Source organism: Triticum dicoccoides, chromosome 2B, assembly GCF_002162155.2.
Source record: "Triticum dicoccoides isolate Atlit2015 ecotype Zavitan chromosome 2B, WEW_v2.0, whole genome shotgun sequence".
Lineage (NCBI taxonomy): Eukaryota > Viridiplantae > Streptophyta > Magnoliopsida > Poales > Poaceae > Triticum > Triticum dicoccoides.
In genome coordinates, this window is record NC_041383.1 from 282,343,632 (window position 1) to 282,360,603 (window position 16,972).

Here is a 16,972-nt window from a genome sequence, read left to right on the forward strand (position 1 = left end):
AGTTAAAACGGCATGCTTATTGCAAGTACCATAATTCATTTTCTTATGCTACTAACGATTGCAATGTTTTTCAATGACAGATACAATCGGCCATTAATGATGGACAATTGAATTTTGCTGAGATGCAAGTTGATAAACAACCCTTCCCGATAAACACCATGGACTTGGAAGGGAAGAAAATGTTAATTCGGCCTAACATAGCCGAATCCACTAATAAAGATAATGTTGTTATTGGTGAACCCAGGAATAGCAAGGAGGGCGACAAGGTCTTGTGAAGAAAGGTTGTGCTTGAGAAGCAATCCGATGGCAAGGAAGTGTTGAAGATCACTATAAAAAATGCTACACTCGGGGGGCAATCACAAGTGTAAGAGGATACTCATATTAAATTGATCAGGCCCAAGAATTCAGAAGTTGGCAAGTGGAAAAAGAATGAAACTAAGCACAAGAAAATCAAGCCAACTTTTGATATGTTGTTATCCAAATATGCAAGTCAAGCGACCGGTTTTAGCTCTAATCGGCCATCACATTCAAAGCATTCAAGATCGCCTTCGGAGCAAGAGTTTCGACGCTATGCAGGGCCATATGGGTCATGGGTACCGACACCATGGATGTGACAACCCCCCTATGCGCTATATTACATGGGAGACTTCAATGGAGGATGGGGGCAACCCCCAATGACTCCTTATGCTTTTCATATGGGGTGGGCAGTACCTAGAAGGCCTGCTCGCGAGAGGCTTTATTATCCCACACAAGGCCGTTTGAGCTATGGTGCTATCGGCCAACAAGATTTTCTCCAAGCAAGGTCAATAAAAAAAGTGTGGCGCGTTAAGTCACCTAATGCGGAAATTTCAGAATGTGACAAGCAAAAGGAGATCACAAAGCCGATTGTTGGTAATCTGGCTAATTCTAATGGTGATATTCTTATTGTTCAACAGGGTTCCATGGCTAATGATCATGAGGCTAGCACGAGCAGGGCCAAACATAGGGATCCCAAATGTATTCTACCTAGGTGGTGTCCTCCAGGTTTAACTAAGACAATGAAAAGGAGATTACAACGCATGAGGAACCACAAGAAGGTAGAGCGCCAAGTTCAGAAGCAAAGGGACGGATTGTTCAATGAAATTCGGCCCATGGCGCTCATGAAACAAGTGTGGAGGCCTAAACAAAAAGAAAATGCAAATGCTTCTACATTAGCTGCAGCAACACCTTCACCACCAAAAGAGGATGATGTGACTCCTATTACATTGTCCACACCACCTGAAACATCCCCTTCAATTGAGGAAACTTTAAGCCCAATATACACATTGGGAGATGAAGACGAGATGGTGGATTACGAATCTACGCCGGTTCGGGAAGGTATGGATATCAATATGGTGTATTACTTACCTGCCAAGTTTTGTGCTATAGGTGAAGAAGAGGATGTGGCCCAGCTAGATTTTGGTCCTAAGAACGCTATCTTCGAGAAGCCAAAAGAACCGGTGAAACACTTGAAGCCATTGTACCTCAAAGGTCACATTAACGGATCGCCGGTTGCTAGGATGCTTGTTGATGGTGGTGCTGTGGTAAATCTTATGCCCTACTGGGTCTTCAAGAAGTTTGGGTTAGATGATGATGCATTGATGAAGACCAATATGGTACCTAACGGATTTGAGGGTAAAGAAAAGACATAGGCCAAAGGTGTGATGTTCATGGAACTCACTGTGGGAAGCAAAACTTTGGCCACCACATTCTTCATCGCCGAGATGCAAGGTAACTATAATGTTATATTAGGCCGCGATTGGGTTCATGCTAACCAATGTGTGCCATCTACCACTCATCAATTCTTAATACAATGGGTCGATGATGAGATAGAAATCATTCACGCAGATAATTCGGCTTGTGTTGCTTTGGCTGATGCATCGGTGGAATGGAATCATCCTGATGTTACTTGCTTAACAGGGCATGACCTCTCAGAGTTTGATTTCCTTAGTGCTACAAGGAACGGGTTCATTCCCATCTCTTTAAAGCCGATTGTTGGTAATTGGTTCCAAGGTATGATGTAAACAAGAAATTAAAATGAATGGCCGATATATATTTGTTGCCCTAAGCACATATAAATGGCCGATGGAGTGTTGACATCGTCCTTGGAACAAACATGATATAAGTTATTTTTCGGCACGCTAGCTTTGCCGAAAAATAGGGGGGCATGTGTTGACGCTCGAAAGTGGCACAATCATAAAAGTTGCTTAAAGCTATGTCAAGATTAATTTAAAGTTATGATTGGAAGTCACCATGGGATAGCTCTATTCGATAAGATCAAGATGGATATGAAGATGGTCTAAAACGGAGCTCGGATGCAAAAGTTATGACAAGTTCAGAGATGCTCATATTTACATCAGATTATAAAATGGCCATAAAAACTCAATTAAGATGGCCTCTAATGGAAAACGTTTCAACATGGAAGTTGTGCGTCTCATCGAATCGGTTGATTTTGATATAAAAATCGTCTTAATCCAAGGTCGTATGCAATCTGTGGAGGCAAAACAAGGTCAGAAACAAAAGCTACACAGTCATTTTGGACCGACCGAGTTGATTGACTCGGTGAGACCGAGTTGATCCGGAATATTACAGAAAGTTACAGAGAGTTGGCCATGTTCACTCGGTGGGACCGAAGCAAACCAATCTGTGAGACTGATTTGATCCGGAAAATTGCCAAAGATTCCTGTTCGAGTTAGGTTAGGGTTTTTGACATTTTGGACGGACTTTTTAGTCCTTTTCTTGTACGGGAAGTCCAGCCGCCTCATAAATAGATGAGAGGTGACGGCCGATTAAACAACACACAATCGACAAATCAATATACTACTTTTTACCCTAGTTTTTACATCTCTCCCTTGTTCTTTCTCTCTCGTTCTTCGCTCATTCTTCATGTTGAAGGGCAGTGATCCTCGAGGTCCTAGGGGCGAGAGAATCAACGTAGGGCAGCCCATAGCCGTCGCGCATCCAGATTGGGTCCCTCTCGGGCGTGTGGGGTTTCGAGCGCTCAAAAGTTCCTGCCGGATTGCTTGCGTACCGCGCTTTCGGATGAGTCTCCTTCGAGGTGAGCCGTGGTGCATCACCCTCGGTGTTGGAGGTACACGGTGATGTGTTCGTGTGTGAACAGAGATCTATTCATGTAGGAATAGCCCCCATTTTGTTATCCTTAATAGCAATGATACATGTGTGTTTTGCTGCCCCTTCTGTCACTGGGAAAGAACACCGCAAGATCGAACCCATCACAAAGCACCTCTTCCCATGGCAAGAAAAATTGATCTAGTTGGCCTAACTAAACCACAGATTTGAAGAAGAAATACGAGGCTATAAGTAATCATGCATATAAGATATCAAAAGAAGACTCAAATAATAATCATGGATAGAAATTGATCATAAACTCGATCTTCATAGGATCCCATCAAACACACCGCAAAAAGAGTTACATCAAATAGATCTCCATGGGACCATTGTATTGAGAATCACGAGAGAAGAAGCCATCTAGCTACTGACTACGGACCCGGAGGTCTATGGTGAACTACTCACGCATCATCGGGGAGGCACCAATGAGGATGATGAACCCCTCCGTGATGGTGTCTAGATTGGATCTCGTGGTTCTGGAACTTGCGGTGGCTGGAATTGTGTTTCGTCGACTCCCCTAGGGTTTCTGGAATATTTGGGAATTTATAGGGCGAACAGGCGGTGCGGGAGGTCATCGAGGTGGGCACAACCCACCTGGGCACGCCTGGGCCCTCTAGCACACCCTGGTGTCTTGTGCTCACCTTGGGCCTCTCCTCTGGTACTTCTTTGGCCCACTGGGTATCTTCTGGTCCAGAAAAAATCTCCAAAAAGTTTCACTGCGTTTGGACTCCGTTTGGTATTGATATTCTGCAAAGTAAAAAACAAGCAAAAAAACAACAACTGACACTAGGCACTATGTCAATATGTAAGTGTCAAAAAATGCTATAAAGTTGCTATAAAATGATTGTAAAACATCCAAGAATGTTAATATAACAACATGGAACAATCAAAAATTATAGATACGTTGGAGACGTATCAACCATCACGAGGTGGTTTCCTCTTGGGGCATGTCGGTTAAACATGGGTGTGTAATACCCTGACTTATGCACAGACTAGTAGTAGTTCCCCCGGCAAGGATAAATTTTCAACAAAGACCTCCAAATCACTAGGAGTCATCTCAAGATTAAGAGCGCATCAAGAAGACCAAGATAAACTACCAAATGAAGTACTAGAAGTGGACCTTGCCGACAAGGCTGAGCCGGCAAGGCAAAGGCCCAGCAAGCCTTGAGGCCAGCTAACCCCCACCAACTGCTGGCGCTCCACCTCATCAGCCAGCTAGTCACTAACCGGTGAGGTGTCGAGCCTGCAGGCAGTTAGGTGGCATTTGCCAACATGTGTCGGCTCACTGGAAGAAGGATTTCCTTTATCGACACCCATCCAAATGGCGTGTCAAACTAATAAGAGTTAGTTGGGCAAGTGGTGCTCTAACCTTGCCGCGGTTTCTCCTCCTCATGACACCTAGCGATGCGTTTAATGCATTTTGTCCTAACTATCAGAGTTAGGTATGTTAGCACTGTTGCTATATAATCATCATGTAGTGACCCTTTTGCCACTATGGTAACCCCTTGAGCTATAAAAGGAGGGCCGGGGCAACAAGGGTTCAAACCCGTTCTAACTCCAATCATACGTACCTGTGTAGTAGCCCTCTCCTAGCATCTTGTCGAGGGAGAGCTATTGGGAATATAACTACTGGGTATGACCCGCCCAAGAGGGGCCGGGTCATGCCACTGGTGACTTAAGATGAAGAAGCCCAAGAAGATGTGAAGATGGCGGTTCATAGAGCAAGCTTATTGAAGGTCCAAGACCCGGGGACGATTTCAGGCCCACGGGTGTGAGCTGCCATATGCTTAACTTGTATTGTAAGGCAAGCTTAGTTAGTTACCGAGCCGGACACGTTGTGTATGAGCCGACCATGACTCTGTAAGCCGCCGGGCATTAACCTGTATATAAAGGGGTGACCTGGCGGTGGGTTGACACAAAAGAAAACAATTGATCGAGTACTAGGTCAAGCGTGTTCACTCCCTGGTAATCGAAACACAACCAATACAATGGAAAGAAGGAGTAGGATTTTACCTTATTGAGAGGGGCCAAACCTGGGTAAAAGTCTCTGTGTCCTTTGTCCTGTTTAACCCCTTCAAGCTAACCTAGCTGCGATGGCTCCACACCTAAGTCCTTTTGGTAGGGCATTTGCCATGTTAAATCCACGATAGTTGGCGCCCACCATAGGGCCAGAGCATGGTGGTTTCGAGTTCTTGAAGGGCAGCTTCTCAGGGATCAAGGGATACGCCATGGGCCGGATGACCAAGAGTCGCCGCAGCAAAATCTACATTGATGATGCAGGATGGGGTCCTGAGGCTGATTCAATCGATATGGGTACCGGGTCCCCTACGGTGGAATCCACGTCCCCATCAGCAAGATCGGTGAGTCGGAACTTGAGCCGGACGCCTGCACCGACATCACCGAGACGGCTCAGCGCGCACGACCCGCCAAGCGCCAAGCTGCCCTGAAGCGTGCTTTTGTGGGCTTTACTCAAGGGGTGGGCCTTGAAGGAGGATCTATGTCTGGTGGAGAGCCGACCATCTACTCTAGTGACAAGTCCTCAACCGGCGAGACCAATTCCATGTATCAATTGCAATATGATAGGCTTGGGGGCTGTTCCGATGGCGACAGTATTCCGGACCCCTGTGAGCCGCCGAACCGGGTTGCGATCTTCATGGCTGGTACACAATCGGTGCAGAATTCCTCAACCGCGGCAGTAATGATCTCCAGTTCAGCAGCCGCTATGGCAGCCGGGGCAGGAGGCTGTGTGCACATACTGTCTCAAGTTTTATCTAAACTTTTCGAGGCTTTGGCAACTTTGCTGACGGTGGAGGTAACCCCGACAAACCAAGCACACCATAACGTGGACGTTGCGAAGTTGCATGACGAGATAGCTTAAGCTAAGGAGGATCTTAATGCTGAGAATGCCAAGATGGCAACAGAGCAAGCCGGCTTGGAATCGCAGCGGATTCAAGTAGAAAACTTCTGCATGAGCTTGGACCAGAACGCATCAAACACCGTATTTAATAGGGGATACCAGAGTTTTATGCCTCATGAGTTTGATGCAAGAAATCTCTTCAATACGCCTGGGGCAGGGCTGAGTAACCCGCTCGGCGTGACCCGGGGCCCTGAAGCGCCTAGGACCGGAGTGACGGCTCAACCCCATGTGGGGGATCCGGCTCGTGTCACTTTAACACCGCCTCAGCGAGTCTCAACGCCTCCAGGTCACTACTCTAACCCGTTGGATAACATGATCACTGCAGCGTCGCGACTGGCGGCTCTCCCAGTGATAGGCGAGAGTCCTGAGGCGGTTGAGGCTCGGAAAGCCGTGGAACTTCTTCAAACGGCGGTGGCTCAGTAGGTGGCTTATTCTTATAGTCGCGATCGAATCCACTCAACTCCTCCTCTGAGTCGAAGCTATAGCCGGCACATGGAATCACCGACAGTTTCAAGTAGCAAGTGGCATCGTAACCAGCCCCGTGGGCATGACCCGCCACGGGTTGATAACCATGCTCTGTTTTTGGTGGACCAAGCATGGGCTCGCCGTGAGGCGGAGCTAGCGGCTCAGTTGGCAGCTTAGCAGCCCCAACTACCCCCTTTGACGTCCATAGAGGCTGGAGTGACCTCCAGGACGTGGGTGTACCATGTTTAGCACTGGCTCAGTGCAATGAGCGGTTACCCAAAGACTTCAAGGGCCCTCGAAAAGTACCCAATTACACACCGGATCAACCCCCGGAGGCTTGTATTGAGAGCTATGAGATGGCCATGGAGATGTTGGATGTCAATGACGCTGCATGCGCTAAGTATTTCATCATGATGCTAGATGGGCCAGCTCGTACCTAGTTGAAGCGATTGCCCCCTAACTCTGTCAGATCATGGGATGAATTGAAGGAACATTTTATTCGGAATTTTATGGATACATGCAAGCAGCCATGTCGATTCTTGATTTAGACACTTGTGTCCAGAGTGAGGGTGAGTCAACCTCCCATTGGGTGCGCCAGAGCTCGGCCATCATTCACTCATCAGACAACATCAATGCCGGCTCAGCTGTCCTGATTTTGGAGAAAATTTTCTGTTTCCTTCCCCTCAAGCAGAAGTTGGGGCGACTTAAGCGCCATTACAAAGACATGCGGGAACTCATGGCGGCTCTTGTCAAGTATGTTGATTCTGACAGTACTAAGGACCTTGAGTCTGATGAGGAGAAAGTTGGTAAGGGGAAGAAGAATGGCAATGCAAAGGGACGACAGCATAACACGGCGGGTCAAGGCAATAATGGTAAGCGCAAGCAAGCGAATGGTGGTTCGGATTTTATGGCTAACACGCAGAGTAATAATGGTAAACGTAAGGGAAAGTCGTCAGCACCCCGCTTTGGGGGCCAAAATTCAACCTTGAAGAGATGATGAATCAGCCTTGCCCAAAGTATGGTACTCAAGATAAGCCGGCCACTCATCTCTGGAAAGATTGCTTCATCATGAGGGAGTATAGAAATTCCGGTTTTTATCAAGGTAACCAGGGCCTGCACCATGGGTCAGGATCCGACTCTCACGAATCCGGCTTTGGAGGTGGCGGCTCAAGCTCTGGATTCCAGGGTCAAGGTAATCAAGGCGGTTTTAACCAGCAATCTAATCAGGGTAATCGGCAGCAACGACAACAGTCTGGTTATCAGAGTCATCTGAAGGAGCTGAATAGTGGTCAATATCATGTGTTTACCATGAGCTTGTGCAAGCAGGATCAGAAGATTCATAAGCGGGGGGTGAACGCAGTTGAGTCGGCGGTCCCTCGGTATTTACGATGGTCAGAGTAGCCCATTGCACTACAAAAAAGGCACATCCATGACATTTTGGCCGAACGATTTTTTTTTCTGTCATACTTATGACACTTCTATGACAATAATTATGACAAAACCCGGTATCATCATAGATGTGGTGGGTTCCTACTTCTATGATAAAAAATCATGACATAAAATGGGGTTTTCGTCCTGGGCGGGCTGGAGACGCACCTGCATGACATTCTTTGGGTTGTCCATGACGGAAAAAATCGTGGTAGAGGCGAGGGCGAGGAAAATTTCGGGGTGTTCCCGGTTACGGCGGGTGATCAGGGCCGAGCGATGCACGGAGGTTTGCACGTTTCTCTCCTACACGTACGCGCATGGGTGCGAGGCGTTGGGATCTGGATGAACCCAAGCGAGGCGTTCGCCTACTGAACCCAAGCGATTACACGGGCTATGCGTTACTGAACCCGAGCTATCGATCGATCCCTGGCTGTTAACTGAACCCGATCGAGCGATTCCTTTGCTACTGCTGCTAACTGAAGCCGATCAACCTGCTGCCTCTTGATGAACAGTGAGTGTTGTTGGGGGTTGTATGAACAGTTCCCGGCGGGGGTTGGATGAACAGGACCCCGTGGGGGTAGAGGCCGCGCGTTGCCGCTGGATGAGCATGACCCCGATCGAGCCGGTTGGGGGTGGATGAACAGGATCCCGTGGAGGGCTGGATGAACAGGACGACCCCGTGGAGGGTTGGTTGAACAGTAGACGACAGAGGGCTTGATGAACAGTAGCCCGTGGAGGGGTGGTTGAACATGACCCCATGGAGAGGGCTGGTTGAATAGTAGCTGGTGGAGGAGCGGTGGAGGTTGGATGAACAGGAGCCCGTGGATGAACAGTCGCAGGTGGAGGCTGGAGGAGGTCGATGGTGGATGAACAGTAACCCGTGGAGGCTGGAGCGAGGCAGTAGACGGTGGATGAACAGTATCCGTGGAGTCCCGTTTTGCGGTACGCCACACCCCTCCGATGAACAGGACCCCCGTTTCGACCGTAGGAGGTCGAAGAGAAGTCCGTTTCCTCCGTTTTGCGGTACGCCACACCCCTCCCGATCAACAGTAGCCCGTTTTGACCATACGAGCTCGAACACAAGTATGTTTCCTCCATTTTTGCGGTATCCCAGACCCTTCCCGATGAACATGACCCTGTTTCGACCGTACGCGGTCGAACACAAGGCCATTTTCCTCCGTTTTGCGCTATGCCAGACCCTGTTCTGGCTGTTTCGTCCAAGCCAGTTGGCTCCCATTGAACATGACCCATTCTGACCCAGTCTGTTGCCTCCCGATGAACAGGATGCGTTCCGACCCATTCACTTGGCTCCCGGCAAACACGACATTGTTTCCTCCATTCCGACCTAGCCAGTTGGCTGCCGATGAACAAGACGCTGTTGCTGCCCTCCGCAGCCTCTCCATGTACACGAGCACTGGCCATACGTATGCGCGAATAGGCATTTGAGACCCCACCCATATGTACGTACGTATGTGTACACGATATAGACGGGACTGCCTGAACAACTACCGCTCCTTACTGGGCCACGGTTCATCGTGGCAGAAAGACCGGTGGACCAGTATGTACATACACATTTGCAACCAGAATGACAATGCTACGTAGCTTCGACCGGGTGGGTCCCGGCTGTCAGGGAGGATAAGGAGGCACTTCCTTGCGTGTGAAGATGTAGTTAGTGGGTCCGAACTGACAGGGGGAGGATTCTTTTTTTGCGCGTAATAAGGAGGCACTTCCTTACGTGCAAAGATGTAGCTGGTGGGTCCATCTATCAGCCTCACCACGTACAGTCCTCTTCCGATGGCTGTCGTTCGTTAACCACGTTGACCACGTCGTGCAGACAGCACCAGGCGGTGGACGATGGTGAGGCAGGGGACGACGCGGAGCCTAGGAACATGCAGAGGGTAGTACGAGGGTTGGCTGGTTCGGCTGCGGTGTGAGGCTGCCGTCGCCGCAGAATAACAGGGGGTGTGGGTAAGTAGAGGCATGGCCTGGCCAGCGGTGGGAGTAGTAGGGGGCGGAGAGGCCTCCGTGGCAGCACAGCCGGCCACGGGAGGCAGGAGCACGCGGTGGTTTAGACGGTTGGAGCAAGAAAATCAGAGGTTGAAGAAGCAGGAGGACCGTTGGATGTTAACAATCCAACGGACGCTGTTGATAGAATCGTTTGTTGACTAAGTTGGCAAAGCCCTCCGTACGCATCAACCTAGTAGGGCCACAAGTCAGCCTCCAAATCTGGTGGGCCCCAGCTGTCATGGGGAGCACTCGTTATTTTTCGCTTAATAAGGAGGCACTTCCTTCCGTGCCAAGATATAGCAGGTGGGTCCTAGCTATCATTGGGAGGTACTTGCTTGCGTGCAGCCATGGACCATGTGGGTCCTAACTGTCAGCCTCTCCATGTACATCCCTCTTCTGATGTTGTCGTTTGTTGACAACATTGACCACGCCGTGCCGAGAACACCAGCACGATGGACGACGGCGAGACCCAGGAAGGGAATGACTCGGAGGCAGTAAAGCCACAATAGTGGAGGGATGTGGGTGAGTAGAGGGTGGCCTGGCCAGCAGTGGGAGTAGTAGGGGCGGTGGGGCCTGCGCGGCAGCATAGCCGGCCACGGGAGGCGGGAGCAGGCGGTTCCGTTAGCGCTGGATTTGGCTGCTAGAGCAAGAAGATCAGAGATTGAAGAAGCACGATGGCCATTGGATTGACATCCAATGGTTACGTCTGTTGACGTATATAATAAGTAAAAAAATCTGGCATATGCATCAACTCAATAGGCCCACAAGTCAGACAATTCCCTATTTTTTAAATAATTGACGGCTCATTGTAACTTCTTATGCAATTTATTGCAGTTCTTTTTTTGTTGGCCAGAGCCAGGGTTAAAAATTTAAATGAAATTTCGCATATTTCGGTGGGTCCAAACTATTTTTAATACCGAAATGTTGAGCCAGATTTAAAGTACTTTGAAGATATATTTAAATTAGGTTAAAGCCTAGTGAAATTGGAATTTGAAAATGTGAAAAAATTCAGAAATTATAAAGTAAGTGCCAGTTTGTCGTCTATTTTACATATTTATAGCCCATTTCATATTACTTTCAAGATTTGCAGCCGCCTTGAAAGAGTTGCGGCCCATCAGGGCGTAGAAAAATAAGTAGGCCTGGATTGGGTATTCTTCAGAAAAAATAAACTGGGCTCATTTTCAGAAAGGAAAAATAGCTGGGCTGGTCATGTGGTGAACGTAAAATATAAGCCTGGGCTAGACGGGCCATAACCCAGTTGAAACCCTATTCCGTCTCAACAATAACAAAAAAATAATACTGCTCGAGCAGCTACGTCCAAGGTGTCAGCTGATCTTGTGCTTCTCTCTATATACGTTGACAATATGGTGGGTCCCAGATGTCAGGAAACCACTAGGAGTTTTCTTTTTCTATACGCTGACAATGGAGAATATAAAAAATGAGTAACTTGCTTGTGTATGGCCATGGACATGATGGGTCCCTACTGTCATCCTCTCCACGTACAATCCTCTCCCGATTCCTCTTGTTTGTTGACCATGTTGACAACGCGAGAGGGCAACACCGTGGCGAGTGCACCAAAGTGCACGGAGGATGACAACGAGGCCTCGGACGCCGACGTTAACGATTTAGGAGATGGTGGGGTGGTGATGCATGCGCTGAGGCGCAACCAGCCGTGGGAGGTGAAAGCAGATGGCCCCACCAGCGTTGGTTTGATTTTGGCGGCTAGAAGAAGACGAGACTGAAGAAACATGACAGACTGTAAAAGTAGCAGGAGTACTTATCAACCTTAACTGAAACCAGCAGGGGCACTTAACAACCATAGCTGAAAGCAGTATGAGTACTTATACAGGTTCAACCGTACAAAGCACGCGTCGAACAGTGCTACTTTTCCTACAGTTAACCAAGGGTGAGGCCACCAAAGCCCCAGGAGAAGGCCAAGGCGCCATCCCGTGCATCCACAACCTTCTGAAAGGGGCTTCATCTCGCAATGTGGTCAATAAACAGGATATTCGCTTTAGAGCCATGGAAAAGCATGGGCATAACCTTCTATCTGATTCTCCAAGATGGACGGGCCTTTATTATTTGAGATCACCCATGAATAAGTATATTTTCACCTTCAAGGGGAATGGAGTAAGTCGACATAAACATCATGTTGTGACCAAGCGCTAATCTGACCCGACCATGGTCATGCATCTGTATAGGAACAATAGAACTAGGCAGTTTCTGTTTCAAGAAGATCACAACTGTAAAACTGTGTATAAGCAAGATTTTATGAACAAAATATATAACAGAAAATAGCTCGTACCATAAGTTTCTCGACACAGTTGGACCTGTTCAACGTGTGTAGCGGGGGCACACATATCCCACGTGGCCTTCCACCATTGAAACGCCCCACAAGGACCTCAAGACGATCAATAAAGTGTAGGAACTTGTGGATGTCGTCCCAGTCAACTTTAGTGCCATCAGTAATAGCCGAGTTCTTATAGAATAACAAACGAGTAGCATGCTTAACTTTGAAATAACCTACACGTGTCACCAATTATAAGAAATATTAGTTAGAAGTAGCATCTTCGGGAGAGAAGGGAATCACAAATCATTGCTACTTCTAAAGTTAAATTGTGATTGGTTAGACAAAATAGGTGGATTAAGAAGTAATCAAGGCAACAAGCAAGAATCGGATACAAAACTAACATGGATGAACTACTGGAACGACGTCGGGGTGGAAGATCACAATGAAGATGAGACCAGGTTCTGCTATTTCCATCAACATTCGTGCGCCAACTTTTAATCCGTAACACTTGAGAAAGTTTATCCAAGTTCGGCCATAAAAAAGCAGTGATCTTTTTGGTTCATGAACCCAACTCGGAACTTACATCCATGGCTTGTCTTCAATGTGACCATTAAACTAGTGTATTCAGTTATGGCAAGGCCGACCATCTTGAGTAGATGTGTTCTGGCGAAGCAAGGAATGCACCGCAGGAAAAATAATATGAGAACACAATGTATTCGCTATCCAAATCTAGAAATAATTTCCTCCTTCACGTCAGTGTTGACCATGGTACTAGTACCTTTTATCCAAATATAGCAATCCAAATTTCCAAATTAGTCGACAACATGTTCAAAACCCCCACCCTCCCAGATAGAAAAGAGGATTCTAGGAACATACTGTGCACGTTTTAAAATCCCATGTTAGGATGAGAAGGAACAAGTGTGGCGTCTCACCGAGGGTGCAAAAACCTGTAGGGTCCTCGCACTTTGGGCACTACAAATGAAACATACTAGATTCAGTAGGAAGAAAAATGAATCAACGATGGTGGTTGCCATCCTAGGATTATCCGTGACCAAGGGACTTGGATTTATCGGGGATGGATGAAGAATTCGTACCTGGTTCTCCATGAGAAAACCCTATGCAATCGCCGAGAGGGGGTTTTCTTTGAACATGCAGACAAGGGAGAAGGGGATTCAGGCCCAGTGAGAGAGGGGGTTTTCTCTGAACAATAAGATGAGGAAGAAGGGGATTCAGGCCCAGCGAAATATTGCTGCTTCGTCCGTCCAGCTTACTGCTAAAGCTGGAAAGGTGGGTTTTTGGTGATTTGATGGCTCATTGGGAATTACTGTGGCTCTACGACCGGGGTGAGTCTACCGTGCAGTTGTGCACTCTAATTTGTTGCATGGCACATGGACCCCGTTGCCGGATGCCCCACATATCGGCGAAAGGAAGTAGAAAGGCAGGAGTAACTAGTTACACATAAATATATTTTTGACAGGGAGATACTCCCTCTGTAAAGAAATATAAAAATCTTTTATATCACAACTTTATACATAAGAAAAATCAAGGGGAATATATATAACATAATATGGGGGTTCAGCTGAGAATATAATACTCAGACATGGTCACAGTTCTGGACTTTGGGCCACACGCGGATGGGCCTGCATGTTTGGCAGCCCGTGTGTTCTACCTCAGCGCATTTCATATTGCAAGCGATCGGTAAGGCGCAGGTTTTAGATGCCGTCGCAAGGCAAATACAAAAAATGAATAAAGCACGACAACTGTTAGAATGAAATTGAATGACAATTCCTAACCAACAATAAGAGTTGCAATTCTATCAACGATATCCTACGTGATAAATAAAACTGTAGTACTACTTATACACATAGGACACTTGTTTCACCATGCCATATTATTACATCAAAAATATCTCGTAGGATAGATCAGTTTGGCAGTTGCGTCCTGCTAATGAAGAATTTCAAAGTTGATTTGGACTAGCTCTCCTTGCCAAAAAAGTTTGATTTTGACATCATCCCCTACCGCAAGATTTGATTTAGATTTGAACCTTGACCATCCTTTAGCATCAATCATCATGTGACCATCCTTTGTGCTTACGGTATATTGAGCATGTTCATTGACACCAAGGTTGCGCATGGTAAGAGAAACTTGGCCACGGTCGCCCGCATTGTTTAACAACTCTCTCGCTGATCTAGGAATTCTTTGTTTGCAAACAAGAAGACATACATAAACAGTTAGATCAACACAGTGAATCATGTGAAACAACATGGACAGAAAAAAGTACGAAGCACCGAGGCAGCCAATGCTTACCAAGAAGGTGGAGATGTCGGTTTTTGTAAGGACTTTGGTATATGCAGTGCGAATTGCAGCCCAGTCTGTTGCAGGTGCAACTGCTGGTTCCTTTGCTGTTGCACGGGCCGGAGCATATGCAAGTGCAACTTCAAGTGTTGGTGCAGGTGCCGGAGCCATTGTTGGTGCCCATGCCGGTGCGACTGGTAGTGCCACTGCTACTGCTGGAGGTGGTGCTCCTTGTGGAGCTGGTGCTGGTGCCGATGCCCGACCCTCCGGTAGATCAACCTGATCTAGTGATGCGGTCGGTGCCTAATCCTCAAGTGGATCAGACTGAGCTGCTGCCACTGTTAGTGCTAGAGCAAGTGCCGTCAGAGAAGGTGCCGGTGCTCGATCCGTTGCTGAAGGTGGTACTGATGTGCGAGACAACAACGATCGTCTCTGGTCTGCTATGATCAGCTTTCTAACTTGACTAGGCTCCGTGACCTTGATCCAGTCTTTTTCTTCATTTCTTTTAAACGCAAGAAGGACTAATTATGGCGTGTTTGTTAAACCAAACTATAGTTCATCATAGGGCTTTAGATTGTACTCAGACAACAGATTGATCCAATTGTGTCCATTAATATAAGTGATGGACAATGCCTTCATTACTGACACGACATAAGAAGTGAAACCTGCAAAAATAACCATCATAGAGCAAACCAAACGGTTTATTCTATGACGAATGTCAGATGGCCGACCTGCATCATAAAATTGTAGCAAAAGTAAGAAAACATGACATTAAATCAATAAGATCTAGACAGTAAATCAATAAGATTTACTTGATGTGCATGAGTGAATCTTTACCGGGAAATCACTATGTTCAAGTTGTAAACAGAAGATTGATCGTCCAATTACGCGTGGCATGCAAGGCCCTCGCTTACTCCCACAAGCAGGACAATCCAAAGGTCCTGACAAATCATATGGACTGAACATCCATGGGACTGAAAATCCTGGTGGGTGCAATAAACCCTGCAATGCATACAGATATTGGAGTGTAACCATAATTGATAAACCGTCCTCACAAAAAGATGATCTGGATACTTCAAAATATACAGACTGAATTGAGGTGACAGACATTAACATGGACTGTTCTCAGGACTCACCAGACAACAAAAGCGGCAGTACTGAACAATACAGGGTTCACACACACAAATCAAGTACTGAACAATAGGAGTTACTACAGACAAGCAAAGTTGCACTAATTAAACTCTATAGACTATTTCTTACCACCGACCTACGGGTTGTGCCCCGCATAACTGACTAGGCCATGGACTTCGTGAGAGATGTCTACCAGCACAATCACCTTCTCATCTACCTTGGAGAACCTAACAGAGTAGTCTTTCCACTCATAAACATGACGATGAAGATTGTCCGCATCAGATTTGTCGGGAAGCTTTACAAGAACCGCACCCTTCGTAATCGAAGGCACAACCAGGAAATTGTTGTGGTCAAGTACACCCTTGAGAACACGCTTGACAACAATGCTACTGGAAAACACTTGTTCATGACACGTGGCAACAAGGACACAACAGCTGGATAGTTCAGCAGTGCAACTCATCCTTAGGTCTTCTAGTTCACACAACATGACTTTGAGAACTTCATCTCCATCGCGGACCTGGTTTTAATTCAAACAGAAACCAAATGTTTTATTACTACCTCCGTTCAGAAATATAAGATGATTTTCGATATTTTACTCCATATAAGACTACATATACGCACATAAATGAGTGAACAAAGACACTAGAACATGTCTTCAAAGGCATGAGAGCAGAGGGATTACTTGTAATATCCATAACACAAGTTACTGAGGCTAATATACTCTCTTCAAAGGTAGCATTGATGTTCATAAAGTTGTTGAAAGTAATCTATAAGAAATCAGTGTCAACCTCTCGCATGTTTTAGTTAAAAGAGGAATTTAGAACTGTCATTTGGCACACAAAAAATCACATGCAAGATCACCTAGAAAGTTTTACTACTAGTACTTGTACTGCGTGTTAGATGGAAAAACACGATCAAGATTGAGAAAAAGATCGTCAAGAAAATATATTACCTGGACTTGCTTAATGAGGGATCCCAGAGAGATCGAGGGGGGCTTGGACATGGCGATGGCCTTGAGCTTGTCCGAGGTAGTCTCGACGGGGTGCTTGCGCTTCTTCGTACCCTGAGCCTCAATGGTTTTGGCCAGAGCCATAGACATCATTTCGGCCGGTGCTCCAGGGTCCATCAAGAAACTGTCAAGAAATAAAAGAAAAGAAACCATATTCACAAACCCATAAGAAGAACAGAGAGGGAGTTATAGGGTCATTTTCGGGGTTGCAAGACCGGGCCTTGTCCAGAATCAACACCATTGATGCGCTCACCGTTCCTTCTTTGGGAGAGAAGAACAATGG